We start from the raw sequence: 23913 nt of genomic DNA, 5'->3' as shown, positions 1-23913 counted from the left end.
TCTAATGGACTTCCCTCATAGCTCAGTCAGTAAAGAATCCACCTGCAACACAGGGATCTGTCTGCAATGCAAGAGACCCAGGTTGGATCCCTGGGTCTGGAAGATCCCTTGGAGAAGGAAATTGCAAGCCATTCCAGGATTCTTGCCTGGAAAATCTCATGGACAGAGGAGCCTGGTGGGCTATAGTCCATGGGGTCGCAAAAGTCAGACACAACTTAGCAACTAAACCACTAATGCTTCTATCAAACTCAACAAATTTACTAAATCTATCCATCTCCTGGGATAAAATGTACTCACATATCTGCTGGCAGTGTGTACTCATATTTTATTAATCTTATAATTGTTTTTATATCATAATTTTTTGTTTGTTTTCTCACAAACTTGTGTGAGAGACATACATGACATGGTATAAATAGGTAGGATAAGTTGGAAGTGAGGGTAAAGTATTAATGCAGTTTGGGAAAAGAACTAATCCATAACCCAAGTCAAAAACTAAAGTATTTCCAAAATTTTCCCTACTCAGCCAAACAAAGAAACAAAATAGAGCCATTTGCAGAGATGTGGAGAGATCTAGGGGCTATGATACAGAGTGAGATAAGTCAGAAAAAGAAAACCAATATCATATAATATCATCTACATGTAGAATCTAGAAAAATGGTACAGATGAACCTATTTGCAAAATAAAGCAGAGACACAGATGTAGAGAACAAACTTATGGATATCAAGGAAGGGAAGGGGGTTTGTGGGATGAATTGGGAGATTGGGATTGACATATATATATATATATATATATATATATATATATATATATATGTCATATATATATATATGACATATATATACATTATATGTCATATATATGTCAATAATATATTACTATATATACAATAGACAATTAATGAGAACTTACTGCATTGTACAAGGAACTCTACTTAGTGCTCTGTGGTGACCTAAATGGGAAGGGAGTCTAAAAAAGAGGGAATACACTGATTCACTTTGCTACACAGCAGAAACTAACACAACATTGTAAAGTAAATGTAATGTAATGTAATGTAAAGTAATGTAACACAACATTGTAAAGCAACAATACTCCAGTAAAATTAATAAAGCAAATATTTTACAATGTTTAATAGAAATTGGAAAATAGTGTTAAAAAGTAATACAGCCATTGTAAAAAAAAATGTGAAGAGAATTAAAAAAAAAGAAAGCCATGCCTGAGCTCCCTATACACACACATGTGCATACATGAGCAATTTTGGTCCCTCCACTGTTTATCTTCACAAAGGTAAATATCAACTGAAAAAGAAGACAGGCTGTCTCCTCCTCTGATACACTACCAGTCAATCATGAGATTGTTGTGTTAATAATTCTGCTTAGTCAGTGTCTCTTGACAAATTGAAATGAAAGTGAAATACAGTATATTGATTTGGCCTTGAAAATGCTGCAACCCATAACCATAAATACTGCTTCATTTCTATAAAAAGGAGTAACAAGACCTGTATGTTATTACATGTAATCTACCAAGAGAAAGGTCACAGCTCCTGTAAGTATAATGCTTATGATTTAAGAGTTTACATTTCTAGATATTATACTAGGCTTTTTACTATTGTCTTTATCTTAACCTAAAGTACTTTTGCCACTATTCTTTCCATTATTAATTTTCAGAACAGAGTCACTTTAAGTGCTCTGATATATAGTGCAAAAGAAATTGCTTGAATTAAAATACCTGGAAAGTTCACATGTAGGGTAAATTTTAAAAGATGAAAAATGCTCTGTTATCAGAAGGTTATTTCCACATGTCTATAAATTAATAGGTTTTGTTGCCATTAGAATAAAAATATACTTAAAATGAGCCTCTAAATTGTACTTTTATCCTTAATACATTTATTAGAAATGTGTATTTCTTTAGGCATTGATTGGTAGGACATTTTACATTTAAACTATACAACTATTTTGTGCCTCAGTATCATAGAACTTCATTCACTACCCCTGATCCCCTGATTTTAGAACACATAATTATTAAATGTCATACAGTAAACATCAGGACTATTAGAGAAGACTGACGTCAAATATGCTGGCTGTGCCCCTGTAAATCAAGGATCACTACACTTATGTACCTGAGCCAAACCAACTACACAAAGGTCACAAAACTCCTCAGCAAGTATTAGCCTAAAATTTCCAATTGTTTTCTTTTTTTTTTTTTTTTATTTTTTTATTATTATTATTATTTTTTTTATTTTTAAAAAAAAAAATCACATGCTCCCCATCCTGAACCCTCCTCCCTCCCAACCTCCCCATACCATCCCCCTGGGCCTTCCCAGCGCACCAGCCCCAAGCATCCAGCATCGTGCACTGAACCTGGACTGGCATCTCGTTTCATACATGACATTTCACATGTTTCAATGACATTCTCCCAAATCTTCCCACCCTCTCCCACAGAGTCCATAAGACTGTTCTATACATCAGTGTCTCTTTTGCTGTCTCGTACACAGGGTTATCGTTACCATCTTTCTAAATTCCATATACATGCGTTAGTATACTGTATTTATGTTTTTCCTTCTGGCTTACTTCACTCTGTATAATAGTCTCCAGTTTCATCCACCTCATTAGAACTGATTCAAATGTATTCTTTTTAATGGCTGAGTAATACTCCATTGTGTATATGTACCACAGCTTTCTTATCCATTCATCTGCTGATGGACATCTAGGTTGCTTCCATGTCCTGGCTATTATAAACAGTGCTGCGATGAACATTGGGGTACACGTGTCTCTTTCCCTTCTGGTTTCCTCAGTGTGTATGCCCAGCAGTGGGATTGCTGGATCATAAGGCAGTTCTATTTCCAGTTTTTTAAGGAATCTCCACACTGTTCTCCATAGTGGCTGTACTAGTTTGCATTCCCACCAACAGTGTAAGAGGGTTCCCTTTTCTCCACACCCTCTCCAGCATTTATTATTTGTAGACTTTTGGATCGCAGCCATTCTGACTGGTGTGAAATGGTACCTCATAGTGGTTTTGATTTGCATTTCTCTGATAAAGAGTGATGTTGAACATCTTTTCAAGTGTTTGTTAGCCATCTGTATGTCTTCTTTGGAGAAATGTCTATTTAGATCTTTGGCCCATTTTTTGATTGGGTCATTTATTTTTCTGGAGTTGAGCTGTAGGAGTTGCTTGTATATTTTTGAGATTAGTTGTTTGTCGGTTGCTTCATTTGCTATTATTTTCTCCCATTCTGAAGGCTGTCTTTTCACCTTGCTAATAGTTTCCTTTGATGTGCAGAAGCTTTTGACCCAATTGTTTTCTAGAAAGTTAATTTAATTGATACTATAACTGTTAGTTTTAATTTGTTACTTTTATCTTGGACTACTATACAAGTTGAGACTTTGGAACTTCACTATTCCTATCACATCAACCTCACTATAAAACAACACATCATGTTATCTTTTACTCTGAATGACTTTTCAAGTGCTGCTCTAAGCCACAAATGATTCCTTATTCGGAGGGAGAAATTTTCAATATTTGTTTTTGATGTTCACAATGTTTACATATATGATGAAGATATGTTCCTAGAAAAAGTATGTTGTGCCACTTAGAGAGAGAGAGAGAGAGAGAGAGAGATACATATATATAACACAGAGAAAGAATCTGCAAGGACAAATACTGTAATACATGAGATCTTTTAATAAAAAGTAGATCACTGGTCAGAATATTTCAAATCAGACACTGCACAGAAAATTCAATGGGTGGGGAGACTGCCATGAATAATATATTTCCTCAAGTAGTCTTCTAAATTTATACTTGGAAGAGCCTAACACATTTATAGAATAATTTAGAATTCAATTCACTACCAAAACAAGAATATACCAACTAAGTGGTCAAAAAATTTTACATAGCTTTGTTTCTGTTGTATTATTTTATCAAATAACTGGATCATTCAGCCCAGTGAAAATCCAAAATAGGAATTATAAAAGAAGGCCTTCTTATTAGATGAGTTTCATAGACTTCTTAGCAATCCAAGACATTAATAAATGTTAAGCCATTAAACTCTTGTAAAGGTTATTAATATTTACATGAAGTACTGTAGTGACATCTTTGCAAAGTATTTCTTGGGCCAAATAAATCAATTTTCTAAAACCAACTGTTAATAATTATGCACACTGAAATATCATAAAAATTATTCTCTTTGAATGTTTCCAAATTATTAAGTGTTTTTTCCATCCAATCATATAAAAACATGTAAAGGGACCTGTATTACAAAATAATAATTCCCTTATTATAAAGGATTAGTAATCAAAATCATGTGATAATGTAAACTTGAAGTTTAGGAAAGTTCAAGACCAGAGCTAACATATGTGATTAAAATGGCATTTTAAAATCAGTGAGAAAGAGATGGATTATTCTGTAACTCTGACCATTGGGAGAAATAATACCATACTGATTATATGCTTATAATAATAGTTAAATATAAATCATATTTGAATTAATTTAGTCTTTGCCAAAGGTATATATCTGGGGACAAAGACAGGAATTTAAATCATGAACTCACAATGTCACCTATCCTAGAAATCTAACTATAACAACATGCTGAGTCCCAATTTTCTGAATACTTACCTTCTATCAACCAGGAGAAAATCTTTCAAAATATATCTGCAAAAGAAGAATTCACAAATAAAAAGTTGACATCATATATTGTCTATTTGTGGCCAAAAATGTTCAAATCATATCTCAAATATAAAGGAAAATATTGTTAGGCATTCTCAATAATATTCTCTGAAAGTGTTAGTTGCTCAGTTGTGTCTGACTCTTTGCGACCCCATGGACTGTAGCCTGCCAGGCTTCTCTGTCCATGGAATTCTCCAGGCAAGAATACTGGAGTGGGTTGCCATTTCCTTCTCCAGGGATCTTTCCAATCCAGAGATTGAATCCAGGTCTCCTGCATTGCAGGCAGATTCTTTACCATCTGAACTACCAATGAAGCCCCCAACATTCTCTAGGGCACACATTTTTCCCCCCATTCAAAGCCCTATCAGCTCCATAGAAAACATTCATAGTCTACAATTTTTTTTTCAGTCCAGGCAACACTGAAAATCAAGAATTTCCATCCCTGCTAAAGCAATCAGACAATTAGAATTCAGGTCTGTTCCATAGAATATATTTTTAATAGTGATTTTCAAGTATGATACAATTATATTAAGTGTATTTTCATCCTGATAACATGGTAAAATATTGGACAAAAGCAGAGGCTCCAAATATGGATTTAAATATGGATACTTATCTTGTACCATACTTATATGATGGATACTTATACCATATCCAAATATGGACATTCTGTTGTATTTATTCTCATAAATTCTGTATTCCAGAGCCTAAATGCTGACCTACTGATAACGGGTGTCTGAAGTGAAGTGAAGTGAAGTTGCTCAGTCGTGTCCAACTCTTTGTGACCCCATGCACTGCAGCCTACAAGACTTCTCTGTCCATGGAATTTTCCAGGCAAGAGTACTGGAGTGGATTGCCATTTCCTTCTCCACGGGATCTTCCCAGCCCAGGGACTGAACCTGGGTCTCCCACATTGCAGGCAGATGCTTTACTATCTGAGCCACCAGGAAAGCCAAGACAGGTGTCTGGATTACTCTAATTGTGAGAGAGAGATTTGCACAAGTACTGAGGGGAATGGAGTAACTCCTCTTGACCAGATGTCTCATATGCATAATTAACAAAGCCTCAGGTGACACTGAACCAAAAAAGGAAGCCAGCAGAGATAGAACCATTAAGAGATCCAGTGTCATCTTCAATGCTAGAGAGAATATTAGCTTCAAAGCAGACTCCAGGGTGAGCTCCAAGCTTCAGAGACTCTAAAAAGCTGTCTGATGCATCACACTGGATTTGTTATTTGTTATAAATCTTGATGATGCCCATACTGACAGACTTGAAAGACAATAGCTAAGTTCACATGTGTAAGGTACAATGTTGCTGTAAACCATTGAGCTGAGAAAACGCACCAGATAAATGGGAGAGTAGAAAGTTCAGTTCATATTATTTACCTTTCCCAAGACCATAGTTGCTACTCTACCCTAGAGAAGTAATTTAATTTTTCCAGATGCACACTTTCAAGAATTGTAATTCAAACATTTTAAATATTATATACCAGTTAATAATCATTTTTGTCTTGCTAGGTTAGTTTTATTTTTTTGAAAGATCCAAAAGATTGAAATTTTATTTTAATAAAGCACAGAGAACAATAATTTGAAAACTAAAAATTTCTTTTCAAAGCTGTGCATTAATATGTGATTGTGTTTACTTCAGAACTAGTCAAACGGTATGGCCTAGTGGAACAAAGCGGCAATATATTGTGAAGTGTCCTTGGATCCGTGTGCTTAAAGTTAATAACCACCCATCCTCAATTTTACAACGCAGGATGATAATTGTGTTTGGAAAATAATAGGCGGTAGACAAATAGAAAAATAATTTCCACTTCAGCAACCTGCAGAGGAACCACACAGCTTAACTTCAGAGCAGAAAATCCAGGCTGGAAAAACTGATATTCAAAGATGCAGTAATGGGATGTTTAAATATGTTAGCCCTGCTCCATCCCTTCATATTTTTTATAAGCACTGCATAATGTTTGGTTTCCCGTGGGGCTGCCTGAGACAGTGGTTTTCATTGGGACAAGTCATAAATACTGTCCTGCTGCTCTATGCTTTACTGGGGTTGAGGGTAATTGTGTGAAGCTTAAAAATATATTGGTAGCATGACCTCCTGCCCCCATGAGCTCTACATGAAAAGAGTGTCATGAACATAGAAAGTTTCCATTTTATTTGAGGGTCACAAAGGATGAAAAGAAACAACACAAAACCCCTTGGCATATAAGATGATCTAAAAACTATTTCACAGAACTGGGAAATGGCTATGACTGTGAGAGGGAAGAAAGATCCCCTTGCCTCTCCTGTGTAGCTGATTAGTGCATGTGAAAAGTTACTCTATAATTTGCTCAGAGATGTATTTTAATGAAAATGTGGGGAGAAAGTTCATCAAATGGGCGCTTGAAGCCCTTAAATTCCCCCAAGTAACCCCAAGTCATATTATCATCATTTACAAACAGAAGTTAATTAGTGTTGGCATCTCAGCCAAAATTACTTTAGTTGGTAAAGATAAATGGGAGCAGGAAAGATGCAGTTTAATTTCTTTTACTAAATTTAAGAGTTATTCCAACCAGGGGACTTGAATTAAATACTCTGTTCCCTAGGCTGCATTCTATAAGCACAAGGTTCTATGCCTCCCTTTAACATAATCAAATACACCTTCAATATTATGACACAGCTGATGCTAAATGGTAAGTCAAAGAAACTTGCATTTCAAACCATTTCATGACATTTTCTTCCTTGAGGCATACTGCACTTCCATTAACAGATTCTTTTGTGCCTTTAAATACGCCCTATAATTTTGTCCTATGACTTCTATTCTTTACAGATACATTTTGAGTGAATTATGCACTCATAAAGCAAGTCAGTCCAAGAGAAAGCTTTTCAGGAAGGCCACCTTCCAACATTAGTTCCAAAGGACAGAGTATAAACATGGTTCTGGGCCTTGTGTAGACAGAGTATGGCTAGATTCTAAGGCTGTTTAGTCACTAAGTTGTGTCCAACTCTTTGCAACCACATGGACTGTAGCCTGCAGGCTCCACTGTCCCTGGGATTTCCCAGGAAAGAATACTAGAGTGGGTTGCCATTTTCTTCTTCAGGGGATATTCCTGATCCAGACCCAGAGATTGAACTCTAGTCTGCACTGGCAGGATTTGATAGGCAGATACTTTACTCCTGAGCCACCAGTGAAGCCTATTCTAGCCCTGAGTAGTACTAAAATGAACAGGTAAGTGATCAGTACTTCTTGGTCATACCAAAAGCACCATATTTTTAAAACAAATATTTTGTAATATCCTTTTTACTACCTGAAATGAAATTTATGTATAAACCTACACATACAACTTTTTAAAAAAATACAGATCTTTAATATAGGGGAGAAAACAAGAATAGTGTATAATGAAATAGTTTAGTTATGTATTCCAAAGTATCAATATTTAAATATGACTACTAAACCATACAGTAGTCAAGTGCCTGTACTAACATATATTTAACAAGTTTGACCACAAAAAAAATATGATCAACAACCTACCTTGAAATAACTATAAGAAAACAAACAAACAAACAACAAAAAAAGGATAGACACTAGAATAAGTATCAATGATAATTAAATATCTGAATACAAACGGAAGAGATTACATTGGCCAAAGGGGGGGAAAAAAAAAAAACGTATCCATCACAAGTGGAAAAAAAGAGAAAGCAAAGTTTTTCACAAATTGTTCAGTTGCTAATTTGCGTCCAACTCTTTGTAACCCCATGGACTACATGGACTGCAGCACACCAGGCTTCCCGGGTCTGCACTATCTCCCAGAGTTTGCTTAAACTCAGGTCCAATGAGTTGGTGATGCCATCCAATCATCTCATCCTCTGCCACCCCCTTTTCCTCCTTCCCTCAATCTTTCCCAACTTCAGGGTCTTTTGCAATGAGTCGGCTCTTTGCATCAAGTGGCCAAGGTACTGGAGCTTCAGCATTAGTCCTTCCAATGAACATTCAGGACTGATTTCCTTTAGGATTGACTGGTTGGATCAAGGGACTCTCAAGAATCTTCTCCAACACCACAGTTCAAAAGAATCAATTCTTTGGCACTTACCCTCTTTATGGTCCAGCTCTCACACCCATACATGACTACTGGAAAAACCATAGCTTTAGTGGTGGCTTAGTCACTAAGTCATGTCTAACTCTTGTGACCCTATGGACTAGCTAGCCAGGCTCCTCTGTCCATGGGATTTTCCAGGCAAGAACACTGGAGTGGGTTACCATTTCCTTCTCCAGGGGATCTTCCTGACCCAAGAATTGAACCCAGGTCTCCTGCATTGCAGGCAGATTCTTCTTCTTTTTTTTTTTTAATTTTATTTGTAAACTTTACAAATTGTATTAGTTTTGCCAAATATCAAAATGAATCCGCCACAGGTATACATGTGTTCCCCATCCTGAACCCTCCTCCCTCCTCCCTCCCCATAACATCCCTCTGGGTCATCCCAGTGCACTAGCCCCAAGCATCCAGTATTGTGCATCGAACCTGGACTGGCAACTCATTTCATACATGATATTATACACGTTTCAATGCCATTCTCCCAAATCTTCCCACCTTCTCCCTCTGCAACAGAGTCCATAAGACTGTTTTATACATCAGTGTCTCTTTTGCTATCTCATACACAGGGTTATTGTTAGCATCTTTCTAAATTCCATATATATGCATTAGTATACTGTATTGGTGTTTTTCTTTCTGGCTTACTTCACTCTGTATAATAGGCTCCAGTTTCATCCACCTCATTAGAACTGATTCAAATGTATTCTTTTTAATGGCTGAGTAATACTCCATTGTGTATATGTACCACTGCTTTCTTATCCATTCATCTGCTGATGGACATCTAGGTTGCTTCCATGTCCTGGCTATTATAAACAGTGCTGCGATGAACATTGGGGTACACGTGTCTCTTTCAATTCTGGTTTCCTCAGTGTGTATGCCCAGCAGTGGGATTGCTGAATCATAAGGCAGTTCTATTTCCAGTTTTTTAAGGAATCTCCACACTGTTCTCCATAGTGGCTGTACTAGTTTGCATTCCCACCAACAGTGTAAGAGGGTTCCCTTTTCTCCACACCCTCTCCAGCATTTATTATTTGTAGACTTTTGGATCGCAGCCATTCTGACTGGTGTGAAATGGTACCTCACAGTGGTTTTGATTTGCATTTCTCTGATAATGAGTGATGTTGAGCATCTTTTCATGTGTTTGTTAGCCATCTGTATGTCTTCTTTGGAGAAATGTCTATTTAGTTCTTTGGCCCATTTTTTGATTGGGTCATTTATTTTTCTGGAGTTGAGCTGTAGGAGTTGCTTGTAAAAAACCTCGAATAGCCAAAGCTATCTTGAGAAAGAAGAATGGAACTGGAGGAATCAACCTACCTGACTTCAGGCTCTACTACAAAGCCACAATTATCAAGACAGTATGGTACTGGCACAAAGACAGAAATACAGATCAATGGAACAAAATAGAAAGTCCAGAGATAAATCCACGCACATATGGACACCTTATCTTTGACAAAGGAGGCAAGAATATACAATGGATTAAAGACAATCTCTTTAACAAGTGGTGCTGGGAAATCTGGTCAACCACTTGTAAAAGAATGAAACTAGAACACTTTCTAACACCATACACAAAAATAAACTCAAAATGGATTAAAGATCTAAACGTAAGACCAGAAACCATAAAACTCCTAGAGGAGAACATAGGCAAAACACTCTCTGACATACATCACAGCAGGATCCTCTATGACCCACCTCCCAGAATATTGGAAATAAAAGCAAAAATAAACAAATGGGACCTAATTAAACTTAAAAGCTTCTGCACATCAAAGGAAACTATTAGCAAGGTGAAAAGGCAGCCTTCAGAATGGGAGAAAATAATAGCAAATGAAGCAACTGACAAACAACTAATCTCAAAAATATGCAGGCAGATTCTTTACCCTAGCTTTGACTAGATGGCCCTTTGGCAGGAAAGTGATGTCTCTAATTTTTAAGATGCTGTTTAGGTTTGTCATAGCTTTTCTTCCAAGAAGCAAGAATTTTTAAATTTCTTGGCTGCAGCCACCATGATTTTGGAATCCAAGAAAATAAAACCTGCCACTGTTTTCCATTTTTTCCCCATGTATTTGCAGTGAAGTGATAGGACCAGATGCCATGATCTTAGTTTTATTAATGTTGAGTTTTAGGCCAGCTTTTTCATTCTTCTCTTTCACCTTCATCAACAGTCTCTTTAGTTCCTCTTCAGTTTCTGCCATTAGGGTTGTGTCATCCACATATCTGAAGTTACTGATATTTCTCCAGACAATCTTTTTTCTTATTTTTCCTGCAGTTATTTTTTCAGAATTAAATTTATTTATTTTTAATTGAAGGATAATTGCTTTACAATATTGTGTTTGTTTCTGCCAAACATCAACATGAATCAGCATAGGTATACTTAGGTTCCATCCCTCTTGAACCTCCCTCTCACCTCCTTCCCCAACCCCACCCCTCTAGGTTGTTACAGAATTCAGTTTGAATACCTTGTCATGAAAATAAAAATAAACAAGTGGGACCTAATTAAAAGCTTTTGCACAGCAAAGGAAACTATAAACAGGATGAAAGACAACTCTCAGATTGGGAGAAAATAATAGCAAATGACAACTGACAAAGGATTAATTTCCAAAATATACAAAGAGCTCATAAAACTCAATATCCAGCAATCTTGATTTCAGCTTGTGAAATTAGCTGAGTCTTTTACAAACCAGCTGAATTTTATTCACATGACCAATGAGACTATAATTTCCTATGTCATAACACAGAATAAAAAAGACGATCCTAGACATCTTTCCCATTATATCAACTATCTTAAAATGTAATCGTGAATTAAGTCTCTAGTACTTAAAACATTAGAACCATAATCTTCATAAAATGACATACAGATTGAATTTTTTAATTGAAATAGTATGTCAGTGTCCAGTAAGAAGTTTTTCAGTATACTTTAGATAAAATAGAGAGTTTAGGTCAAACCCAAAATAGCTTTAAAAATTATCATAAAATGTATCATGATTTTAATCTCACTTTTAAAACACTTAGAGTAACAAAATTTTTAAAATAGTTTCAGCATGTAATTTTTATAATATATACTGATTAACATTTTAAAAATGGATGTTTGTGGTGTTATTAAATATTTTTAAAGCAAAACCTTTATTAGTGAAATTCAGTGAATTTCTTTCACTTTATGTATCTCTATTAAATTAAAAATATTTCTTATACATATATAACCTTTTAACTTATTTTGATCAATGAAGTTATTTAAAAGATCCAAAGTGAAAAAACATGTAAAATTAAATATTTTAATACTGATGATACAAAGTGTTTTACTTCATATTTGAAGAGTAACTGCCTCTAACTTCAACTCAGAAAACACACTTTTGTTATGCTTGCAGTACCTGTACTACTGCACTGAACTCCTTTGCATCTGTGTAGTTGCATATGGTATGAGAAATACCACAGGTATAAAAATGGGAACAAAAGTTAATTGAAACCAAAAACTTCGGGTAATTTGATTAAATTTTATTTTAGCATCAAAGGTTTTATTATTGTTTTCAGCTCACTATAAAAAAATGGACAAACATGTTTTATATTCATGGCAAATGTATAAATCATATCTTTTTAATAAGAGAAAGTGAAAGAGGAGAGTGAAAAATTTGGCTTAAAGCTCAACATTCAGAAAACAAAGATCATGGCATCTGGTCCCATCACTTCATGGGAAACAGATGGGGAAACAGTGGAAACAGTGTCAGACTTTATTTTTCTGGGCTCCAAAATCACTGCAGATGGTGACTGCAGCCATAAAATTAAAAGACTTACTCCTTGAAAGAAAAGTTATGACCAACCTAGATAGCATACTCAAAAGCAGAGACATTACTTTGCCAACAAAGGTCCGTCTAGTCAAGGCTATGGTTTTTCCTGTGGTCATGTATGGATGTGAGAGTTGGACTGTGAAGAAAGCTGAGCACCGAAGAATTGATGCTTTTGAACTGTGGTGTTGGAGAAGACTCTTAAGAGTCCCTTGGACTGCAAGGAGATCTAACCAGTCCATTCTAAAGGAGATCAGCCCTGGGATTTCTTTGGAAGGAATGATGCTAAAGCTGAAACTCCAGTACTTTGGCCACCTCATGCGAAGAGTTGACGCATTGGAAAAGACTCTGATGCTGCGAGGGATTGGGGGCAGGAGGAAAAGGGGACGACAGAGGATGAGATGGTTGGATGGCATCACTGACTCGATGGACGTGAGTTTGAGTGAACTCCGGGAGATGGTGATGGACAGGGAGGCCTGGTGTGCTGCAATTCATGGGGTCGCAAAGAGTCAGACACAACTGAGCAACTGAACTGACCTGAACTGAAGTAGAGGCAATATATTTTTCCAAATCACTTGGAAATACACTTTAAGACTATTTTTATCAAAATCTCTCAATTTTGGAATATAACAATCACAGCAAGAAAATACTTTTAAATATATAAATGTTTACTAATCTCACAATTCCTTTAATTTTAATGAGGCTTATCTAGGGAGTTTTTTCTGTTTCTTAACATCATTTAAACTTACATTTGTTTAATTGAGACGTGTGATACTGTGAAACATTTCAATTTTGATATTTATATTTCACTGATTTTAATGTATCAACAAATTCTAGATAGAAAACAATATTTTTAAGAAAAAAATTTTGGAAACTCCTCTTATTGTGAGATGAGATAGTTAAACTAGTCTCCATTGCCACTGCATACTTTAAGAAATAATTTATCATTCAAGGAATTAAACTTAATTTTATTAGTAGCATCTACTGAAAACAATTCAGTGATTACTGACATGTTTCATTAGTTTCCACTTGATTTTTTTTTTAATAATGATACTTGAACAGTTCTAATAACTTGGCAAGATTTTTCCCCAATGCTGCGTAGATTAGGAAACTTTAGTACATTTTGTATTTTCCATAAGAAATAACAATGTGCATTTTTTATAGGCAGTTTTATGAACATTCTAGTGACGAATTCTGGATTTCAATAGGTTTGCTTAAGTTTTCAAAATACAATAAACCTTTTCCTGTTTTTCTAATATAACTCTTTATAAAATATTTATGCAGTGATATAACAGCTTTTGTAGAGAAAATAAAATTTACATTTTGAGTATTAAAAATGTCAAGCTTTTTTCCTGTACCTGATATTTTAAAATATAAGTAAAAAATAAGTGAAACGTATCTTGCAGGTATTCTGATATTCTTGGACCTTGCTTGCTAAATGTCAATTGTGACCCTGAGACACGTGAAAAACAAAAGTATCAGCACAGTTTCAAATTTTTTATAAGTAGTGGTTTGGGCATATCAAGAGTCCCTGAGCTATATAAAGAATAGGATGTTAGATTGATAGAACAATAAACATTAAGACAGATAGGCAGATAAATAATACTTTAAATGCTAAAGCTGATCAAGGCAGCATTACTCCTACTTTTACCAACAGTGTCCTTAGAGGATCATTTACATCCAGAAATTCTCTGCTAGGTTAAAAAGTTCATATTTCCACAGATTAAATGGTCTAAAAAAATCGTGGTCCACACAGGCCCTGAATAATCATCTTGAGTTTTCATGTGTGATGATTTTCATACATATTATGTTCAGATATTATTTGTATTCTTTTTTTACTATAGGAAAAACAAAAGGGAAAAAGATATTTATTATGGTAAATAGGACATTTTAAGTAAATAGAGTAGATAAATGAAAAGAATGGGGAAAGATAACTCCAAAGAAGCCTAGAAATAAAAACAAAGAGAAAGAAGAAACTTAGTCAAATACTTTCAGAGAAAAGGACAGGAGAGAAAAATAAGAGAGATTAGAAGGTCCTGAAGAGATGGAGTAGGTAATAAAAACTATCCAAAGAAATGATGTGGTGATAAACTGAATCTGGACTAGAAAAAGCCTGGCCCTATGGAGTCAAATATAGTTCTAATCTAAGACTGCTAATGCTGATTGGACAGGTAGGGTGTTGTTGGTTGAAATCATTTTGTTAATTTGAAATGTTAGCTGTTAAAAAAAAAAAAAAAAGAACATCTAACTAGGCCAATGATTCTCAATATTTCCTGCATATTGCACCCCTCTGGGTCATTTTAAAAAATACCAAAATCTGGGCCTGACCTTCCTCACTCTCAGAATTCTGATTTTTATCAGTTCAGGATATGTTGTGAGATTTGGTATTTCTGTTTTAACACTTTGGGTGATTAAAATTTAAATTCAGGACTATGAATTTTCAGGCTAGAGAACAACCAGTGGTGTTCAATCATTAGTATGAGTCAGCTGGAAGACAGGCTATTAAAATACACTATGCTGGGTCCTACCCTACAAGATTTTTTTTTAATTAATTTATTTTTTTGAAGGATAATTGCTTTACAGAATTTTTCTGTTTTCTGTCAAACCTCAACATTAATCAGCCATAGGTATACATATATATTATTCACTAAGGTATACTTTTTCCAATGAGTCACCTCTTCACATGAGGTGGCCAAAGTACTGGAGTCTCAGCTTTAGCATCATTCCTTCCAAAGAAATCCCAGGGCTGATCTCCTTCAGAATGGACTGGTTGGATTTCCTTGCAGTCCAAGGGACTCTCAAGAGTCTTCTCCAACACCACAGTTCACAAGCATCAATTCTTCGGCGCTCAGTTTTCTTCACAGTCCAACTCTCACATCCATACATGACCACAGGAAAAACCATAGCCTTGACTAGAAGGACCTTTGTTGGCAAAGTAATGACACTGGGAGGGATTGAGGGCAGGAGGAGAAGGGGACGACAGAGGATGAGATGGCTGGATGGCATCACTGACTCGATGGACGTGAGTCTAAGTGAACTCCGGGAGTTGGTGATGGACAGGGAGGCCTGGCGTGCTGCAATGCATGGGGTCGCAAAGAGTCAGACGCGACTGAGCAACTGAACTGAACTGAACTGAAGGTATACCTATATATTATTCACTAAGTGGGACCAAAGAAGTCACATATCTAATATGTTCCCAGATGTGTTTATGCTATTGGTCTGGGAACCACACTTTGAAGACCATAAAAATGGAATAAAATAAATCTTAAACTTTTGAAAGTGAGAGAGATTAAAAAAAAATCAGAAGCGCTACTGACATTTTCTACATTCAAAATATTGCAAATAATTTTACATATTTCACAAAGTTACTGAAGCCCATCCATTGATCTTCTAGGAATTAAAACATCTGAGGACACAACCATTCATTCAAAGAATTTCTGATTTTATCATCTTTTAGTTCAAAAATTCAATGTCATAATTAGCCTTTGGAAAATAAGGCATTTTTGTGAGTCAAAAATAAAAGAATTAGACTAATACTAAAGTAATCATATCAGAAAATTATGTGTTTTAAAATACCCAAAATACTGTTGAAGCTTTAGATTAAAAATTAACATTGTTCTTAACTATTTTTTAAATGTATACACTGCCTGCTTTAGCATAGGAATTAAGTATAACCTTGTGATAAGTAAATTCATAACTGTTTTCAACTTTTTTAAATAAACTCTAAATATTTCATAGATATCCTTATAATGATTTACTCCACACTTTAGTATTTTATACATATTTTAACATATTTAACAATATTTATTGAGAATCAGTTAGTTCCAGGCAGTGTACTTGGTGCTGGGATGCCACAGCGAGATGAACAGACATTATTCTGGTCATCAGGGAACTTAATCTATAAATGATTTTTGGCATGAAACAGCTTCTGCATTTTCAAACTCTTCCCACTATGTTTTTAAACTTGCACCAGAAGCACAAACACAGTCTCTTAAAGATTTCAAAAGACTTGCCTATTATTATGTACTTTGATGTTAGTGGTAAATACATTTTGAACAAGTTGGCAACAAAGGTAACTGTACTGAAGATGCTTGATATAGACAGATATTATAAATGATGGCAATATATCTTGGGCGCCAATGCTTCATCAATAATTATCCTGAATTCTATGCTGAGAAAATATCTTTAAATTTATTAAATCTAATTTTTGGTGATTGAAATATATTCAATAATGGCAATACAAAGGCAATATTGCACAGAAGAGTTCTATAGTAAGGTTCAGTATGTAATTGTATAAAGAAATGCACCTGTTGATGTAGTGTTAATTAAGATCATCATGTTCTACATGTCACTGAAGCATTGCTTCATAGACCTACAGAATGTGCCACTTTTGAATTTGATACGTTTTTCTTTCCTCATTTAGGTTTTAATTCTTAACATGCCTAGTTTCAGTTTTACAGATCACTGTTGCTTGATGTATTTATATTCCTTTTATTTATTTCTTTAACTTTAGGAAGAAAAAAAGCCTCACCTCATGTCAGTTTCATACAGCTTCTTGAGTCATTCAAAGGCAACTTATGATCATAATAAGCAGTCAGACATGCCAATATTAGGTTAAACTATTTGTTTTTATTTTAATCTTTGCTGCTCTAATTTTATGTAAAACAAACTCACAATTTATTTCCTAAACCTGAAATAATGCCTAGCCTATAGTCGGGTCATAACTTTTTTTTTTCCCCCATAACTTTAAAATATATTTCTTTTTACAATTTTAATTACTTTAAAATCAATATTATTTTTGTTTATTAGACTATATAACTAAATGAGTGGATGAATTTTTTTTAAGGACAAATATAAATTAAATATGAGGCTTACCTCTCCCTGTAAAATGAAGAGATTTCTCTTTCTTCCATTTTCTCAGAGATTTTACCCTAGAAAATGTAATTTTAAGATTTTCTTATTTGCTTAAAATGTATGTAAATCTTTTTGAAAAACTAGACAGGCCTTCTGTCATTTGGTCTTTTATAGTTTATAACCCAGAGATGGCTTTCTCAAGGACCTGGGCACCATCCTCTGGAAATGCAAACAGTGAAGAAGAGAACCCCTGGATCCCTGTGTTTGGGACAGAGCAGGAGCAAATTCCAGTGGGTACCTTACAAAACTACCTCCTGTCATAAAATGTGACAAGTTTATTTCTCCTCTGGATTAAGCCAGTTACTGAACACAGATGGTCATCCAGTTACCAGGTGAATTTAGGATGAAGTAGTTTGACAAATGATGCTGTCAGTTCCTCTAACTTGAGGACTGCTGCTGCTGCTGCTAAGTCACTTCAGTCATGTCCAACTCTGTGCGACCCCATAGACGGCAGCCCACCAGGCCCCCCTGTCCCTGGGATTCTCCAGGCAAGAACACTGGAGTGGGGTAAGCATGTATGTAATGGGTTATGTCTCCTTGGCTATATAAGCATGTGATGATTTGCAATCTGTATTTGCAATCTCTTAGCAGATTGCCTGGAGAAGGCAATGGCACCCCACTCCAGTACTCTTGCCTGGAAAATCCCATGGACAGAGGAGCCTGGTAGGCTGCAGTCCATGGGTTCGCTAGGAGTCAGACACAACTGAGTGACTTCACTTTCACTTTTCACTTTCATGCATTGGAGAAGGAAATGGCAACCCACTCCAGTGTCCTTGCCCGGAGAATCCCAGGGATGGGGAGCCTGGTGGGCTGCCGTCTATGGGGTCACACAGAGTCAGACACGACTGAAGCGACTTAGCAGCAGCAGCAGCAGCAGATTGCCTGTGCTCTTCATTATGTTCTGCTTTAACACATATTCAACAATAAAAGTATTCCCGTTCTCTATTACTTCTATAGAGAGGATTTCTGGAGTGGGAGATTTTGTTTTGAATTGTTTTCCTCAATAATTTTTAATACAAGTGTTGCTGCTGCTGCTGCTAAGTCGCTTCAGTTGTGTCCGACTCTGTGCGACCCCATAGACAGCGGCCCAGCAGGCTCCCCTGTCCCTGGGATCCTCCAGGCAAGAATACTGGAGTGGTTTGCCATTTCCTTCTCCAATGCATGAAAGTGAAAAGTGAAAGTGAAGTCACTCAGTCATGTCCAACTCTTAGTGACCCCATGGACTGCAGCCCACCAGGCTCCTCCATCCATGGGATTTTCCAGGCAAGAGTACTGGAGTGGGGTGCCATGGAGTGTTAGGTAGTTAGAATAGGAAAAAGGAGTCCAAAATGGCCGTGGCTAAAAGACAAGGGGAAAAACCCGTGAAAATAGAACAAATAAAGGTCCGAGGACTGGAGTGAGAACCTCAGGTGAAGCAAACCGCACTCCTGGCTAACCCAATTTACACAGGGCATGCCCAGGGAGAGGATAAAAAACATATATAAAGAGGAGCCAAAACTGGGCTGGGGCTTCTCTTCTCTTCATGTCTTTTGGGTGGGCATTCCCTCATGCCTCAAGGATGTATTTTCCCTTACATTCGAAATAAAACTGAGCTGTAACACAGAACTGTAACACTGGTCCATCCAAGGGCTGTAACGCTGGTCCGTCACTTCAAATTTTTGTTGCGATGAAACAGAACCAAGGAAATTACACACTACCCTGACACAAGCAAGAGTATCTCCTTTGGTATTTATAACGTAAAGGTAATAGAAGAAAGTACTATCATAGTATCTCTCACGCTTTGAAGAGCTAAAGGCCTGATGTGGGACTTATGAAATAACAGTGAAGATTTTGCACACAGAACACAGGAGACTTTTCCCATAATCAGTGGCTTTATTTATATTAATATATTTGATTAATAGGAATCTACTTAAGACAGATACATTAATTATGAATTATCTTACCAATGTCTTTAAATTTTAACTTTTTACATTATATTAATCATACTACAAAGCTTATTTGAACTGAGATGAAAGATGTTGTTAAACCAAAAAAATAAAATAAAATAATAAAATAACTCTAAAGAAAAAGACTTCTGGGAACACTTCCTGAAGACTTACATGCTTAATGAAAATGGACAGTTTCTCAATAGGCTTAGGAAGAACAAAGGCAAACACCAAAGCAGACCAAACTTCAGGGTTGGAGCACAGCTGCCAGAAATAGCAAGATGTTCTGCCTTAGGAAGTTAAACTGCTTTGTCTTAAAATTCTTCCCATAAATTTATGAAAAACTACCACCTTGGCATGCACTAAAGAAAACTTTTGAATGTCTAAATTTAACAGAGAAATAAACTGGAATGAATCTAGTCCATGTATTAAACCCTGGAATTCAGAACAGCAATTACATTATCAAGCTGCTTATTTTTGAATGAACAATTCTGTAACTTTTAAAAATTATATACAAGCATTGTATCTTATTCATTCCAATTTATTCACCCATAAATTCCTAAAGTAAAAAAAAAAAGACAAAACTAGATAATATCACCATGGATCAGAACAAGCAGGTATTTATGTTTTAATGCTACCAATGGAGTGACAAATGTTCATGATACTAAAGTAAAACTGAAAGCAAGAGGAAAAGAAAACAAAAACAAAGGGAGGATGTAATACTTCCAAAGCTTTTCAGACTGGTCAGGAGCTATCCTTTCAATCCTCTTTCAAACATCATCAGTGTATTCTCTTTATTGTTCAATTAAATCAAACTATTTGGTGAGTTAAAATATATATCTTATGTCCCTATCTTTGTACTTTAGCAACTCATTTCTCTGCAACAGCATATCCTTCTCCCATCTCTAAATCTTAAAATAATATGATTCTGTATTTATACCCTCATTACAAAATTTATCTACATGCATGTTTATATGTGTTGGTGCTTTACATTCCCTACATACTATAAATCCCTGGTGGCAGAATCTGTGATTTGTTTTCCTTTCAGAAACACATGAGAGGGAAAACAGAATGGAATACATATTGCCTTGATAGTCAGATATATTACATATAAGTAATGCAGGTCAGGAAGCAACAGTTAGAACTGGACATGGAACAACAGACTGGTTCCAAATAGGAAAAGGAGTACATCAAGGCTGTATGTATATTGTCACCCTGCTTATTTAACTTATATGCAGAGTACATCATGAGAAATGCTAGGCTGGAAGAAGCACAAGCTGGAATCAAGATTGCAGGAAGAAATATCAATAACCTCAGATATGCAGATGACACCACCCTTATGGCAGAAAGTGAAGAGGAACTCAAAAGCCTCTTGATGAAAGTGAAAGTGGAGAGTGAAAAAGTTGGCTTAAAGCTCAACATTCAGAAAACAAAGATCATGGCATCTGGTCCCATCACTTCATGGGAAATAGATGGGGAAACAATGGAAACAGCATCAGACTTTATTTTTCTGGGCTCCAAAATCACTGCAGATGGTGACTGCAGCCATGAAATTAAAAGACACTTACTCCTTGAAAGGAAAGTTATGACCAACCTAGATAGCATATTCAAAAGCAGAGACATTACTTTGCCAACAAAGGTTCATCTAGTCAAGGCTATGGTTTTTCCTGTGGTCATGTATGGATGTGAGAGTTGGACTGTGAAGAAGGCTGAGCACAGAAGAATTGATGCTTTTGAACTGTGGTGTTGGAGAAGACTCTTGAGAGTCCCTTGGACTGCAAGGAGATCCAACCAGTCCATTCTGAAGGAGATCAGCCCTGGGATTTCTTTGGAAGGAATGATGCTAAAGCTGAAACTCCAGTACTTTAGCTACCTCATGCGAAGAGTTGACTCATTGGAAAAGACTCTGATGCTGGGAAGGACTGGGGGCAGGAGAAGGGGATGACAGAGGATGAGATGGCTGGATGGCATCACTGACTCGATGCACGTAAGTCTGGGTGAACTCCGGGAGTTGGTGATGGACAGGGAGGCCTGGCGTGCTGCGATTCATGGGGTCGCAAAGAGTCGGACACGACTGCGCGACTGAACTGAACTGAACTGAATATCTCAAATGATACCCACTCCATGTTTTTCTAACTTAAGATTAGAGAAGAAAACAAGATATTGTTATTGTAATTAAACTCACACAAGCATATTCAGACATGCAAACCATTTCTTATCACAGTTTTGGACTACTTTGCAAATTTTTTTCCTATTAAGTCTCAGAACTTTGCAGGAGGCAGTAACTGTTTCTTGTATGATTATTAACCTCACACATAATTTATTATTATCATGATGGATCTATTACAGAAGCCAAAACAATTCTATTTAAGTTTTTATAAATTGCAGAAGTTGCTTTTCAATATATTAAATCAAATGAAAGGTGAAAACTATAGTTTTTTCCACCAGACACTGAAAATAAGTGTGAGGAGCTAAAATATCATTATATTTTATTGAATTGGTGGAATTCATTTTTGCTTTGTTATTAAATATATTATTTTTTATGAATTCAAACAAAAAATACTTAAAAGTATAGATATAATGATGCTCCCAAAAGCCTTTTCTGAGTTTACAGGCCTCTTCATTGAGAGATCATTTCAAATGGTTGAGTTTAGAATAATTTCTAAAAATAAAGCCTAAATTATTTCTAAAAGTAATGCCTCAAAGCATTTTTAAATATTTTTCTGAGAATATATAATTAAGCTTACACTACTAGCAGGAAATACTATAAATTGTTTTAAAATCATTGTATTTTCAATAGATGGAAAAAAGGAAGGATAACTGAAATGGCATAATAGTAAATGGGAAACTATATTTTAATAAACCACTTAAAATCTAGGAAACAACATCATACAGATAAAAAGCATTTTTATTTTCTAAAATGGACAGAAAGATTTCTAGGGAAAAGGAGTAACCTAACTAAACACATATATTTGATTCTGCGCTCCACTCCCACTTTAAAATAGGAGAAACTTTTCACTAGTTACAGAAATTAACAAAGATATCAAAATCATATCACTTCAATAAAGTGTCAGTAGAAGGTAGAAAAGACTAGATTCAGTGTGAAACCCTTGGGTTGCAGTCTTTTTGTTAGAACTTACTTCTGAGGATCCTAAACCAACTAACATACTCTGTGTTGTAGAGAGCACAAACTGAGGCAGAATTGGTCTCTGAGTTCTACTGAAAGCCTAAAATACTTGGCTTTGAAAACAATATAATCTGAGGGCTATATTGGTTGTAGAACATGTACTGAGTGTTTAGTTGCTCAGTCATATCTGACCGTTTGCGACCCCATCAACTGTAGCCTGCCAGGCTCCTCTGTCCATGGAGATTCTCCAGACACAAATATTAGAGTGAATTGCCATTTCCTTCTCCCAGGTCTCTGACATGCAGGCTGATTCTTTACCATCTGAGCCCCCAGGAAAGCCCAAAGAAAAGTCTGTTTCCACCCAGTTACAGAGCACGTCATTGCTAAGTCACTTCAGTCATGTCCAACTTTGTGTGACCCCATAGACAGCAGCCCACCAGGCTCCCCTGTCCCTGGGATCCTCCAGGCAAGAACACTGGAGTGGGTTGCCATTTCCTTCTGCAATGCATGAAAGCAAAAAGTGAAAGTGAAGTCTCTCAGTCTTGTCTGACTTAGCGACCCCATGGACTGCAGCCTACCAGGCTCCTCCATCCATGGGATTTTCCAGGCAAGAATATTGAGTGGGTTTCCATTGCCTTCTCCGGTTATAAAGCATAGTAACTGCCAAAATAACAATCTCCTACAAGCTTAAATTAGCTTTCAAATTTTTTTTCCTGCCATCAACTGGGATCCATCTGAGAGAATTTAACTACTCTAGTCAGAGGACCACAGCCAGTGAGAAAAGGAGAAGCAGAGATCCAGTGAATTGAAAAATGTAATTAATAAAAGGAGTACAGGTCTCCATGGACAGGAAGATTGGAATTGATGTCCATTAATATTAGAAGTTTTAATAGTGGAGATAAAGCAGACCCATCATTATGGACAGGTGACAAGATTGTCAATCTGAGAGACTCAGCTAAGAAATGATTATAAATAATAAGAGAATTCAATAAGATCAGAGGGTAAAATACTAAGACATATAACTTCTGTATAACAAATAATTAGCAACTAGATAATGTTTCTACATTTATTGAGATTATAACCAAAATAGAATTAGTTAATACTATCATCTGCATATCAGATATGCAGATACCACTTTAAAGGCAGAAAGTGAAGAGGAATTAAACAGCCTCTTGATGAAAGTGAAAGAGGAGTGTGAAAAACTGGCTTAAAACTCAACATTCAGAAAATGAAGATCATGGCATCCAGTCCTATTACTTCACAGCAAATTGGAGAAAATTGAAAACAGTGTCACATTTCATTTTCTTGGACTCCAAAATCAATGTGGACAGTGACTGCAGCCACAAAATTAAAAAATACTTGCTCCTTGGAAGAATAGCTATGAGAAACTTAGAAAGTGTATTTAAAAAGTAGAGACATCACTTTGCCGACAAAGGTCCGTCTAG

At 36.0% G+C, this 23913-nt stretch overlaps 1 long non-coding RNA gene across 2 annotated transcripts in view; it reads right to left on the bottom strand.

The window, feature by feature from the left end:
• Positions 1-23913, bottom strand: part of LOC147371948 (uncharacterized) — a 172455-nt gene that overhangs the window by 60954 nt on the left and 87588 nt on the right. For both annotated transcript variants that reach the window (XR_015164836.1, XR_015164840.1), the window contains exon 2: positions 4610-4645. This is a non-coding gene — a long non-coding RNA (uncharacterized LOC147371948). The remainder of the gene's footprint in view (positions 1-4609; positions 4646-23913) is intronic.

Source organism: Bos grunniens, chromosome 5 (genome assembly GCF_055505025.1).
Source record: "Bos grunniens cultivar Pamir isolate PY7600 chromosome 5, Bosgru_T2T1.0, whole genome shotgun sequence".
NCBI classification, from domain to species: Eukaryota; Metazoa; Chordata; class Mammalia; order Artiodactyla; family Bovidae; genus Bos; species Bos grunniens.
Note: the sequence above shows the minus strand (reverse complement) of the source record. Positions and strands in the feature narration are given on the sequence as shown.